Below are 12,175 nucleotides of genomic sequence, written 5' to 3' on the forward strand. Positions count from 1 at the left end.
TTTTAATGTTTCTTTAATTATTTTGAGATACAATGTGTGTGTAAGCAGGGCAGGGGCAGAGACAGAGGGAGAGAATCCCAAGCAGGCGCTTGAGCCGTCAGCACAGAGCCCGACGCGGGGCTTGAACTCACGAACCCTGAGATCATGACCTGAGCCAAAATCAAAAGTCAGATGCTTAACCAACTGAGCCACCCAGATGCCCTGGATTAAAATGTTTTCAAAATAATGACCTGGGAGAGAAGCAGGGTGTGTGTGAATAAAAACTGAACGTGATGCCCGTGCGGTCCCTGCGCCTGCAGCCCCCTCTCCCCAGAGTCTGGCACTCGGGGTCCCGCCAAGGCTACGAGGAACAGGGGGCGCGGGGGGCGCAGGCAGGCAGACCGTGGCGCTGGGGCCAGCGGGTGCCATGTGGGTGCCATATACCCACCCGGATCCCCTCTGTTTGTCTTCCCCTTCTGGGGGCTCATCCTTCCGGGGCCTGACGTGGGTGTGCCCAGGCCATGGGGACAGGACGGTGCTGCAGGTGTGTCCTGGAGAAGCGCCCTCTTCTTTCGTGTAGAAAAGGAACAGCCTTGTCCCCCTGGCACGAGAAGACAGCGTCCAGGAGGGAAGGAAGGACCCAGGACCAAACCCTACTCTCCGCCTCGGTCGGCGCCTGGCCTGGGGACAGGCAGACGGGTAGGGCGATGGGGGGGGGGGTGATGGGGGAGGAGGAGGGGCCCCCGTCTGCTGCTCTCCTCCTCTGACAAACCGCTGCTCCAATGGACTGTCCCCTCTGCTGAGTTGCGATCCAGAAGGACGGGGAGGTGACCGAGGGCTGGGTGCTCTGAATCCGGCCTGGACCTGGGACACCTCCGCACGAGGCACCGTCCCCCCACAGCTGCTGTCCCGGAGGCAGGATTTGGCTCCGGGTCCCAAATCTGTCTGGCGCTCGGGGCCGCTGTCTCCACCGCTGCCCTCGGGGTGGGATGGGGTCCTTTTGGTTCATTCATTCGAAGCATCCATTCAACTTTTTTTTTTCTTTTTGGGGTTTCTGGTTTTTAAATACCCTTTTGTACATGCTGGTCTGTAAGTCGCCCTTGGTTTGACCTCTCAGCGCCTCAGGTCACCCGCAGGCAGGGTCCAGGAATCTGCTTCTCTGACTTAGCGGCCTCCACCTTGCCGGCCACTCCCCTTTCCCAGGCATATGGACGGCTTCCAATTGCTCGTTGTTGCTACTAATCCTGTCCACACGTCCCTGGCCACTCACGGGAGGGTTGCCCAGGTTGTCCACAGCACTGGAGACACATCGGAGCCCCTCGAGCACAGCATCCTGGGAGAGGACGAGGCAGGCGAGCCCTCAGGCAGCTGGATGTGGGACACTGAAGCCTAACCCGTCCTGTTACCTGAATGACAAAGGACCCCCCTCCCCCCTTTCTCCCTTCACACCGCGACTTCCTTACCATGAAATTTCAACCAGCTGTGTTTCTCTTTCAAAAGTGCTCTCCTCTTGTTGGCTGAGTGATTACTGACCTCAAATCTGCCTCAAGAGACAAAAAACGTTCATAGAAAGGAGCAGAGAAGGGTATTCCCACAAGGCAAATTAAATATAGAAGTGTACTATTGAAAAGCACTTTGGGGGGTTAAAGCCTCTGTGTCTACACGTTCAAACATAGCGTGTTCTTTGTTATACTTGAGAGAATCCCTTTACAAATTGGGAATGTGGAAGGATTTTTAAAATATTTCTCCCAAATCCCAAATTCACAAAAGATGAGACTGATAAGTTTGACCACATAGAAATTTTTTAAATCTTCACGGCAAAAGGAAAAGGGCATAGATCAAAGTAAAGACAAAGAAGCAACTGAGAAAAACATCTGTGGTTTACATCAGTCAAAGGCTAACCTTCCTAATATAGGAGATCATAACTGATGAGACGGAAGGAAGGAAGGAAGGAAGGAGGGAAGGAAGGAAGGAGGGAGGGAGGAAGGAAGTCAACCATAAAGTAGCCCGTGGATACGAACCGATATTTCACAGCAAAGGAAATGCAAACGGCTCCTAAATTTATGAAGAGGGCTCGAGCTTATTCACAATAATCAAAGTGTCGATGACACTACACTCCTGGATTGGCTCCGTCAGATCGGTGGGAGCGGACGGACGGCACGCCGCTGGGGATGCCGTGCGGGACCGTGTACGTGTGAACCGGCACAAACCTTTGGAGAGTAACTCACAGCATCTCTCAAAATTATGAATGCATATGCCTTTTGATCTGAAAGATTCCACTTTAGGGATTTTTTTTTTTTTTTGAAATACACTTGCTCGCATGTCAAATGGCACCAAAGTAGTAATTTCCCCTGGCACCTGAGCTACAGTACTGACCGACGGAACACCACCCACGGAGGCCCAGTCGGTACGGTACCGTGGCTCCCCAGAAGCAAATGTTTTCAGCTCTCCTACTGTTTCCTCTGCTGGGTTCCTCTGTATTTCTAAGTGGTCTTGTTTCCAGTGTTGCTCAATTAGTCTCGTACTTCTCCATGAGTGCGTTGGCTGTTGGTGTTTAGTAAACAGCTTTTATCAACAACAAAAACAACAAAGTTTCTTTCCACTTCTTGAGTTTGAATTCTAAGCTGCCATGCAATTTCATCAACCCACCTTGTGGTACCCCCGGAGATGCTCACAGGAATATTCTTCCAAAGTGCATTAATGTGATTTACAAATTGATGCCTTTTCTAATGTAGAAGCATCTTGGTAGTTGTCTCCCCGTCCACTCACGACGCGATCTTTCGGATTACTTTTAGTTTGGTTTGGATATCCGTGGATTCACTGACTGATAGATGTTTGTTCGTACGTGAAATTGATCTATGTATTTTTTATATCATTCTGCATCTAGTTAGAAGCAAAGTCATATTAAGCTTATAAAAGAAATGGTCAGCCTGATGCCTTTCTCCTTTTTGGAGAAGAAATTGTATAAAATAAGGACTATCGGGGCATGTGGTGGCTCAGTCGGTCAAGTGTCTGACTTCGGCTCAGGTCACGATCTCACAGTTCGAGGGTTTGAGCCCCGTCAGCTTCCTGCTGTCAGTGCAGGGCCCGCTTCAGATCCTCTGTCTTCCTGTCTCTCTGCCCCTCCCCTGCTTGTGCGTGTGTGTGTGTGTGTGTGCGCACTCTCTCTCTTTCTCTCCCTCTCAAAAATAAATAAAAATAAAATAAAACAAGGAATTATCTGTTTCTTAGTAAGTTGAGGAATCAATAAGAAAGATCTCCAAGATAAATATTTTAAATAAAAATGACAGAGCGATACAGTACTTTTTTATTACGGTAAAATACACATAACAAAATTCACCGTCATCGCGATGTTTAAGCGTGTCGTTCCGGGGCGCTGGCCTGCGTTCACGCTGCTGTGCGCCCGTCACCACCGCGCGTCTCTGGGACCCTCATCTTCCCTGAGACTCCGTCTCCATTAAACTGTGACTCCCCCGTCTGCCTTCCCCTCCCTTCCTGGCACGCACCCTTCTATTTTCTGTCTCTAAGAATTTGACAACTTTGGGTCCCTCGTGTGATAGAATCACACAGTATTTGGTTTTTTGCAAGTGGCTTATTTCACTCAGCATAGTGTCCAGATTCACCCGTGTTTGAGTCACACTTTAGCCGCGACCCTGAGCATGATGGGAGCGACTGTCCCCTCCTCCCTGCTGGGCAGGCCGAGCAGGGGCTCCCCCGGGCGGCCCCCGCCCTCCACCAGCTGCTACGCCAACCCTTACCTCCCCCCTCACGCCCCCGACCCAGCTTACCCCGCTGCCCCACGTCACCTGAGACGAGTTCCTGGACCTGCCCCTCTGGGCCACACCTCGAGGACGCCTCCGTCCTGCCCGCTGAGCTCCTGTCACCCACGGAGGCCCAAGCGCTCTTGCTCCTGACGCCTTCGCGGACGGGACGGTCACTGCATCCTCCGCCAGCCGGGCAGACTGTTGTACCGCCTTGACACTCAGGACTGTACTGTCCTCACCCGCGGGCCCGCGCCACGTCAGCCCCTCGCCCGCGTGGCTGTCCGGGGGGGCCGCCCTGCACCGAGCGAAGGACCCAGCGCAGCCCCCCGCGGGACGCAGGTGGGGAGGCTGGTCAGACACTTCCTGCCACCCCTTCCCGCCGGGGGCTCCGGTCCTGCAGCTGTTAACACGCAGATCTGAACAGACCCGAGCTCAGTTTGAGCACAAACATTCCCCTTGGCCGGCTCCCAAAGGTTCTTAGGAGAGCCTGCAATTTGCACTCATCTATAATCTCACCACTGATTTGCAATCTCTCCTCATTGTCTTCTTTCAGGCTGAGTTTCTCCCCACACGCCTGGTCGTTACTTTAGATCATGTTAGCCTCCTGATGTAAAGTCACGGGCGTTGCGTATTTTCACGAATTCTTTCCAAGAGGAATCGTGTAAACACGGGCTTTGTCTCAACCTTTTCACAAAGCAGCATATGTGAGCTGGACCAAGTAATTCCGAACTTCGTTTTCTCACGTGTGAATGGGATTAATAGCACTGATCTGGGCGCTGCCCCGAGGGTTAAATGAAACGGCACACAGGCCCCGCTGCTCCGGCCTCAGTCCCAGACCCGGAGGCGCCGGGGAAGCCGAGGCAAAGCTGTGGACCCCAGAACCCGATGCCACAACCCCAGAACCTCAATGCCGTGGACCCCAGAACCTCGACGCCATGGACCCCAGAACGTGATGCCACGGACCCCAGAACCCGACCCCGTGGACCACAGAACCTGATGCCATGGACCCCAGAACCTCGACGCTGCGAACCCCAGAACCCAACACTATGGACCCCAGAACCCAACACTATGGACCCCAGAACCCGATGCCACAACCCCAGAACCTCAATGCCGTGGACCCCAGAACCTCGACGCCATGGACCCCAGAACGTGATGCCACGGACCCCAGAACCCGACCCCGTGGACCACAGAACCTGATGCCATGGACCCCGGAACCTCGACGCTGCGAACCCCAGAACCCAACACTATGGACCCCAGAACCCGACACCGCGGACCCCAGAACCTGATGCCACGGACCCCAGAACCCAACCCCGTGGACCCCAGAACCTGACACACGTTAACAGATAGACGTATTTACGGCTGAGACAGCAGTGGAGAGGGGAGGAGAGGAAGAATCCCCGCGTGGTGGATGGCGGTCTACAAGAGGGACACGGCCTGTCACCAAGACGGGACGTACACGCCAGTCTCACCACACTGGGAACCGATGGCTCCCAGGCACGTGAGCTCCAGGGAAACATGAGGAGAAATCTCGAAGGCGGAACGCTCTGTTTAACAAACACCGGACATAAAGGCAGCACGTCACGTGTGCCGAGAGTTCCTGAAAGTTCTAGAAAGCAGGAACCGGCACGTGGATGTGCCCTCCCACGTTCACAGCAGCATCACTCGCCGCGGCCAAAAGGGGGAAACGGCTCAAGAGCCCGTCGAGGCAGCAGCGGGTGAGCACGGGGCGATGTATTGTGCAATGGAATGTTATTCAGCCTCAAAGAGGAGCCCGTCGGAGCCTACTTCAAGGGAGCGGGAGGGATTCCGGGTCAGGGGACGGGGTGGGGGGTAGGGTCTGGAGCGGCTAGAGTGTCCGGAGAGCGTGGACGCACGACTCGCCCGTCCCGAGGGATGCTCCAGAGGAGGGAGAACCGCAGACAGAAGAGATAAAATCCACTGACCCGCAGCTGGGCTGTGAGATCACTGCACGTGCAAATGTCATTCTCCGTCCTGAGCGTCCCGTGTCTGCCCTGTCCACCCTGCATCTGTCCCCGCCCCCCCCCCCGCCCCCCGACATCAGCAGAGGCCCAGGCATGCACAGGTCTTCTGTCCTGGTCACCTGCTGCTTCCCCGGCCACAGACACCGGGCGGGCTGGCCGTGAGCCAGGAAGGAGTGCGGGCCACGAGAGCCGGTGGGGACCCTCGCCCCCGCCCGGCCGCCCGGAGCCCGGCGGGGCCCATATTTCCAGCAGCCCGGCCTCCATCTGCTCCAGGGCCCGCCTCCCCGGGCCTCGTGTTGACTGTGCCTCCAGCACCTGCCAGAGAGGCGGGCCGTGTCCGCCTGTATGCCCTCCGTCCTCGGGCCCCTCAGCGCCTCCCGCTCCGTGTTCGCCGTGATCTGGTGTTTTCACGGGCACCGGAGGACGGACGGGTTTTCAATGCGTGCGAAGCAGAGATGGAAGCGAAAGGAAGGTCACGTCAAGGTCAAGCCGACGGGGTGTGTGAGCCGCTCGGTCCTTCCTGTGCCCTTTTCCCAAATCCCCCGCAAGGAACCAGGAGGAGCCTGACCGAAATGAGGGCTGATGACAGGACCTTCAGCCCCCGGTGTCAAAGGTTTTCAAAAGCCAAACAGAGGTTGTGAAAGCCATCGGGACCTCGGCCTCCCGCCCCCTCACATTCCAAGAGGGACTCTCCGTCCTGAAGAATGTGCTGCCCGGAGTCCGTAGGGTCAGAAATGTGACCGACCGCCTTTGGAAGCTGGAGTTCACATCACCCGCCGAGCGCGCCTTGCAGCCGAACGGCCTCGTCCCCTCTGGCGCGTTGGGCTGGGACAGGACGGCCCGTGGTGGCCTCCCCACGTGGGCTGAGCAGAGGAGGGGCAGGCGTGTTCCCAGCTGGGACTCCCCCCACCTCCTATCCTGGGCGCACACATCCAGCCCGCGGGGCTGGCGCCCACCGTGAGGACGTTAGCTGGGGCCGTGCGGGGTGCGCGGACTTACTGCCCAGCCGGGCGTGGTCATGAGCATCCACCTGGACTGTTTCCCTGAGGACTGGAGAGGGCGGGACAATGGGCACTTGCCGGTGTTTCCTGATGGAGGTGCCACCGAGGAGAAACACAGTCGCTCCTGCTGTACCTTGGAGGGAGCTGGGGGTGGGGGGAGGGCTCCTGGGGTTCCCCTTCCTGCTCAGGGCAGTGAGTCCCCTAGAAGACTGGGTTCCCGCAGGACGGTGCGGGTTGGAGGAGGCCCCGGAGGGGCACTGGGTCCCCGGGCCTGTGCCTTCTCACTGGAGCACGAGGGTCGTCCTCGGAGGAGGGGAGAGCCGCTCCACACTGTACGTTCCCTGGCAAGTAGAGGACCTTTTTGGGGGGTACTTTTTTTTCATTTATTTATGTACTTTGAGAGAGAGAGTGTGCGAGCAAGCAGGGGAGGGGCAGAGAGAGAGGGGGAGAGAATCCCAAGCAGGCTCCACGCTGTCAGCACAGAGCCCAACACAGGGCTCGAACCGATGAACCATGAGATCATGACCTGAGCCGAAACTAAGAGTCAGACACTCAACTGACTGAGCCTCCCAGGCGCCCCTAGGGTAGGTTTTTAAAAGCATGCAGCCCCACCCCTGCTTCTGTGGGCACAGATAATCCCTCCTTGCTCTATAATTTCCTCTTTCGCATTCAAAATAAAGTGAACAGAAGATAAAAATAAATACGTCATTGTTGAAAGAGAGGAAGAATTGTAAGGTAAAATACAACAGCAGGTCAAGTAGAGTCCAATAAAAGGTCAAGAAGACAAGCATAATACAGTTACTTTGTTCGCTAAGAACAAAACACACGCTCTAGGAGTGGCCTTGGCCAAGTCTGAAAGTCTTAAAGCAGATGGGAAATCTTTCAAGGCAGCGACATCCAAGAGAAGTATAATGCAGGCCACTCATAATTTTATACCTTCTAGGAGTCGTGTTAAAAAAGTAGAAACAGCTGAAATTACTTTTTTATGTTTATTTATTTTTGAGAGAGAGAGAGACAGAGCACGAGTGAGAGAGAGAGAGAGAGGGAGACACAGAATCCGAAGCAGGCTCCAGGCTCCGAGCTGTCAGCACAGAGCCCGACGCGGGGCTCGAACCCATGGACTGCGGACCATGTGACCGTGACCTGAAGTGAAGTCAGCCACTTAACCGACTGAGCCACCCAGGGGCCCCAGCTGAAATTAATTTTAAAATTAATGAAACTCGATATATTGTGCGACTCAGTGTCTCCAAATACCCTCGCGTCAGTGTGTAACGAGTACAAAGTGCGTGATGAGGTATTGTACGTGTGTCTCAGCTCGGAGCAGCCACTCTCGAGGGCTCAGTAGTCAAGCGTGGGGACGAGTGGCACCACATCCCCTCGGTCTCAGCACGAAGAGTGGAGGCTCCGGTTCCGTGTGGCAAATGGAAGGTTCTCCGGCACCGACCAGAGGCTCTGGCGAACAGGCATCATCTGACGTGGGGGAGCAGGCTAGAACCACCAGAGAAGGGGCGTCTCCACCCCTCCATGGGGGGCGTCCTTCCCGCGAGGGGCACTCCCTGGGTCCCAGACTCAGGGTCCAGCTGACAATGTGATTCTGCGGATTGTCATTCACGTTTCTTTGATTAGTAGTGAAGTTAAACAATTCTCCCTGGTTTATGGCTTATTTTTATTCCTGATTTTATGCTCGGAACCAAATTACAGAATTAGGAGACTACTACATACAATTCACTTGGAATTAAGATGGGAGGGAGAGAAGGAGGGACAGGGAGACGGGAGGGAGAGAGAGAGAGAGACCACAGGGGCAAGAGTCAGAGGCATGGGTGATATTAACCAGGAACCCATATCCATATTCTGAACGAGCACTTTCCTGTCGCTGAGGCTCAGCCCTCCCTGCACCCACACCCTGAGCCGTGTGACTTGGGACTTTCCCTGCTACAGGAAGCACATATTTCTTGGTCCTGTTGGTGTTGATTTGAGCCACATGGCTTGCTTTGCTCTTGAACATCTCCCGTAGGCACCGGAGGACGTGGCCGCAGTAGCTGGTGCAGAGGAGAGGCCTCCTCGCTGACCGCAGCCCTGCAGCTCGAGGCTGTGCTAGCCCGTGAGCAGGACAGCACACGCTCATGATCGTTCCCCATTGGGTGGGGAGGCTTGTTGCAAAGCACTGGCGACAGCTGACCAGCAGTGCTTGTGTAGACGCTGGAGACAGTGCGCGAATATACGATACGGCAATATGGTCACGTTCCCCCAAAGCAAGCAAACACGCAAGGGTCAAGGCAGAGTCCGGGGGAAAGTCACCCACACGCACGCACGCTGGCGAATTCTCTTCATCTCCCCACGTGGAAGGCGACTCCACGACCCTCCCACGCGGGAGGGGAGACCATCGGACTGCCACCGAGGTCCTTGTGGAGACCCTCGATTTCAGAAGCAGTGGTTACAGAGATTTTGAGAGAAAGAGCGGAAATATCAGAATTCTACACTCAGCCAGACTATTGTTTGCTTTGAGAGCAAAAGAAAGATATTTGCCACCCATGCACCCTTTGTGAAAGCAAAAGAATTCCTCAATGAAATATACCACCCCCACCAAAAGTGAAAGAAAACTCCCCACAGATCTAGAGGCCAGCTCCAAAATCCATTCTTTCTCCACCGCCCACCTTTTCCAGAAATACGTTCCGAGAAGCATTAGACTCCCGAGATGGTCACAAGAGTAGGGTTTATTGGTCGGATCCGGGTGGGAGACAAGGCTCTGTCCTCACAGCTCCAGTCACCTAGTCTGGTGGCTGCTGGCCACCGTGGCACGATTGCGGCCACGATGCCACGGGTGAGGAAAGCTGGCGATTCTCACAGATCCCACGGCTGGCGAGTAACGGGTTGGGGGGGGGGGGGACACTGCCGGACACTGCTTTCCGACGTGAGGCCCCGCGGCATCCGCACCGCCCCGAACGCGTACTTCTCAGCCGTTCTGTCTGCACGAGGGACGCTCAGGGAGCCACAAACCAAACCAAAATGTCCGTATGTTGTCTCCGCCTGCCCAGCGTCCCCTTTCTGTCGTGCCCTTCCCAGCTCCGTGTGTGGCCCAGGGATGAGGGTGTGATGTGCTCGAGGCCGGGCCCCGGAGGGGGCAGTGACACAAGCTGGGATCCCGAGTGACGTTTCCTGAGCGCTATTTTGGCCAACGGGGAAGATGTGTTGCCTGTAGGGTTGTAAGATGTGACCCACGGATGCCAGCGGCTGGCAGCCACCCCCTTGACGAGGGGACAAAGCCCTGCGCTCGGCTGTACGCGTACCTCCTGGACGTGTGGCTCTCCGGGGCCATTTCTTCGTGTTCAGTGACAGAGGCTTTTCCTCTGTTGGATGTTCCTCGGAGGGGTGGCCCATCGCGGTAGAGAGAAGCATCCTGCAGTGTGGACAGGAGCTGGCGTTGTGGGAGACCGCGGTGGGGGCGACCCCTCGGGGTGCGGTAACTACCGGAACAAACAGCTCCCTAATCCATCCGTCCTGAGCTTTGCCAAATTGTAATTGCGCTCGTGGGCTCTGGGGGCTGACGGCAGCCCGTGACAGCCGGCAAGAAGACCGGGACCTCTGGACACCTCGGTCCCAACCACGAGGAGCCACCTTGTGCCGGCCACCTGGGGGGGGCGGGGCAGGAAGAGGACCCATATCAGACAGGGAGGCCGCCCTGCGCCGAGCACCCAGCACAGGGGGTCCGACCCAGAGCCGGGGACAGGGTGAGATCACAAACGCACAGCGTGGAAGTGTCTGGCCTGTGACCACTTGCCATGCAGCACCCTGGGAGGGAAGGGCTCTCAGACCTCTGCTGACGGGGGGCCGGCCGCTCCGGGATGGACCCACTTTCCACCCCCGCCCCCAGTAGCTTCCACTGAGTCCCCGGCCACCAACCCCCCTCCCCCAAAAGGGTTCATTTTTATTTTATTTATTTATTTATTTATTTGTCAATGTTTATTTATTTTTGGGACAGAGAGAGACAGAGCATGAACGGGGGAGGGGCAGAGAGAGAGGGAGACACAGAATCGGAAACAGGCTCCAGGCTCTGAGCCATCAGCCCAGAGCCTGACGCGGGGCTCGAACTCACGGACCGCGAGATCGTGACCTGGCTGAAGTCGGACGCTCAACCGACTGTGCCACCCAGGCGCCCCAAGGGTTCATTTTTAAAGAGAATCCAGAAATCCAAATATCTATCTGAAATCCCTTGATACTTAAACATTGGACAATTGGTGATTATTTTCCTCTTTTGTAATTGGCATAAAAAATGCCAAACTTCCTTCAGGCAGCATTTGCAGGCTGCTGATTTGCAAATTTGTTCTAATCATTTTTTTTTTTTCAACGTTTATTTATTTTTGGGACAGAAAGAGACAGAGCATGAACGGGGGAGGGGCAGAGAAAGAGGGAGACACAGAATCGGAAACAGGCTCCAGGCTCTGAGCCATCAGCCCAGAGCCCGACGCGGGGCTCGAACTCACGGACCGCGAGATCGTGACCTGGCTGAAGTCGGACGCTTAACCGACTGCGCCACCCAGGCGCCCCAAGTTTGTTCTAATCATAAAAGGCTCTCGGTGCCTCACGCAAAAACCGGGGCAGCCTGTCTCCACTGGTGTAGTGACAAGGGAAAGCACTTTCAAACACTTAAAAAACAAACAAACAAACAAAAAACCAAAAAAGAACGTAAAAGAAAAGTATATGAGGGCATATTCCAGAGAAGAGGCGGACTGTCCCCGTAACAGGACTACACGTGACCCAGCTTTCTTCCACCGAGGCTCCTCTACACCTTGAGTCACGGTCCCTCCTCGAGCTGATTTTCAGGAATCGCCACTTCAGCACGCGTATGCCATGTCCCCATATCGATGGCCTGCCCGGGCCCCACTCCCGTGAGAGGCAATGAAATGTTCGCCAGGAAACCTGGGGAGCCATTTCTACAAAATACGTTCCATAGGGTGTGAGCCACACAAAGGGCTTTAAAAAAGTGTGTGGTCCATCAAAGGAGTTGTTTTTTTCAAGATTCCCAATATACATAAGCATGTTACAGGCTCCCAGGGGCTCCGCATTGAAAGCAAACAAAAGCAGAAATATCTGTCCCCTTCGCTTGACCACACGCCTCCCCAGGTCATTGAAGAGAGAGCCCCCCCGTTCTCAGCAGCCCTGTGGCCGACCTAACTACGGATGGGGGTGTGTTTTGCACAGTTTATAAGCCTCCCCGGCAGCCCGCAAGTCCCCGCAAGCCTCGTGTGGCTGAGTTCCCTTCGTGGGTGGGAGACACCGGCAGGCGGTCCCACTGAGGCAAGAGTCTGACGGGCTAAAGAAAATGCCTCTCGTTTGTACTTTTAACAGACCCAAGATGGGGGCACAGACAGAAAAGATGTGGGGTGGGCTGGTAACTGCATTAAGTCGGGTGGCCTAAACTCTCCTGCTAGAAGGCAGAAGCCGTCAGGAT

General features: G+C 55.4%; 1 long non-coding RNA gene across 2 annotated transcripts in view; it reads right to left on the bottom strand.

The window, feature by feature from the left end:
* LOC123609301 overlaps positions 1-12,175 on the bottom strand; it is a 43,536-nt gene that overhangs the window by 8,276 nt on the left and 23,085 nt on the right. The window contains exon 4 of one of the 2 annotated variants that reach the window (XR_006717732.1): positions 10,074-10,355. The exons of the other annotated variant lie outside the window; for it this stretch is intronic. This is a non-coding gene — a long non-coding RNA (uncharacterized LOC123609301). Of the gene's footprint in view, positions 1-10,073; positions 10,356-12,175 lie in introns of those variants that run through there. 2 annotated transcript variants of the gene reach the window in all.

The sequence above is a fragment of the Leopardus geoffroyi genome, chromosome B2, assembly GCF_018350155.1.
Source record: "Leopardus geoffroyi isolate Oge1 chromosome B2, O.geoffroyi_Oge1_pat1.0, whole genome shotgun sequence".
Classification (NCBI taxonomy): Eukaryota; Metazoa; Chordata; class Mammalia; order Carnivora; family Felidae; genus Leopardus; species Leopardus geoffroyi.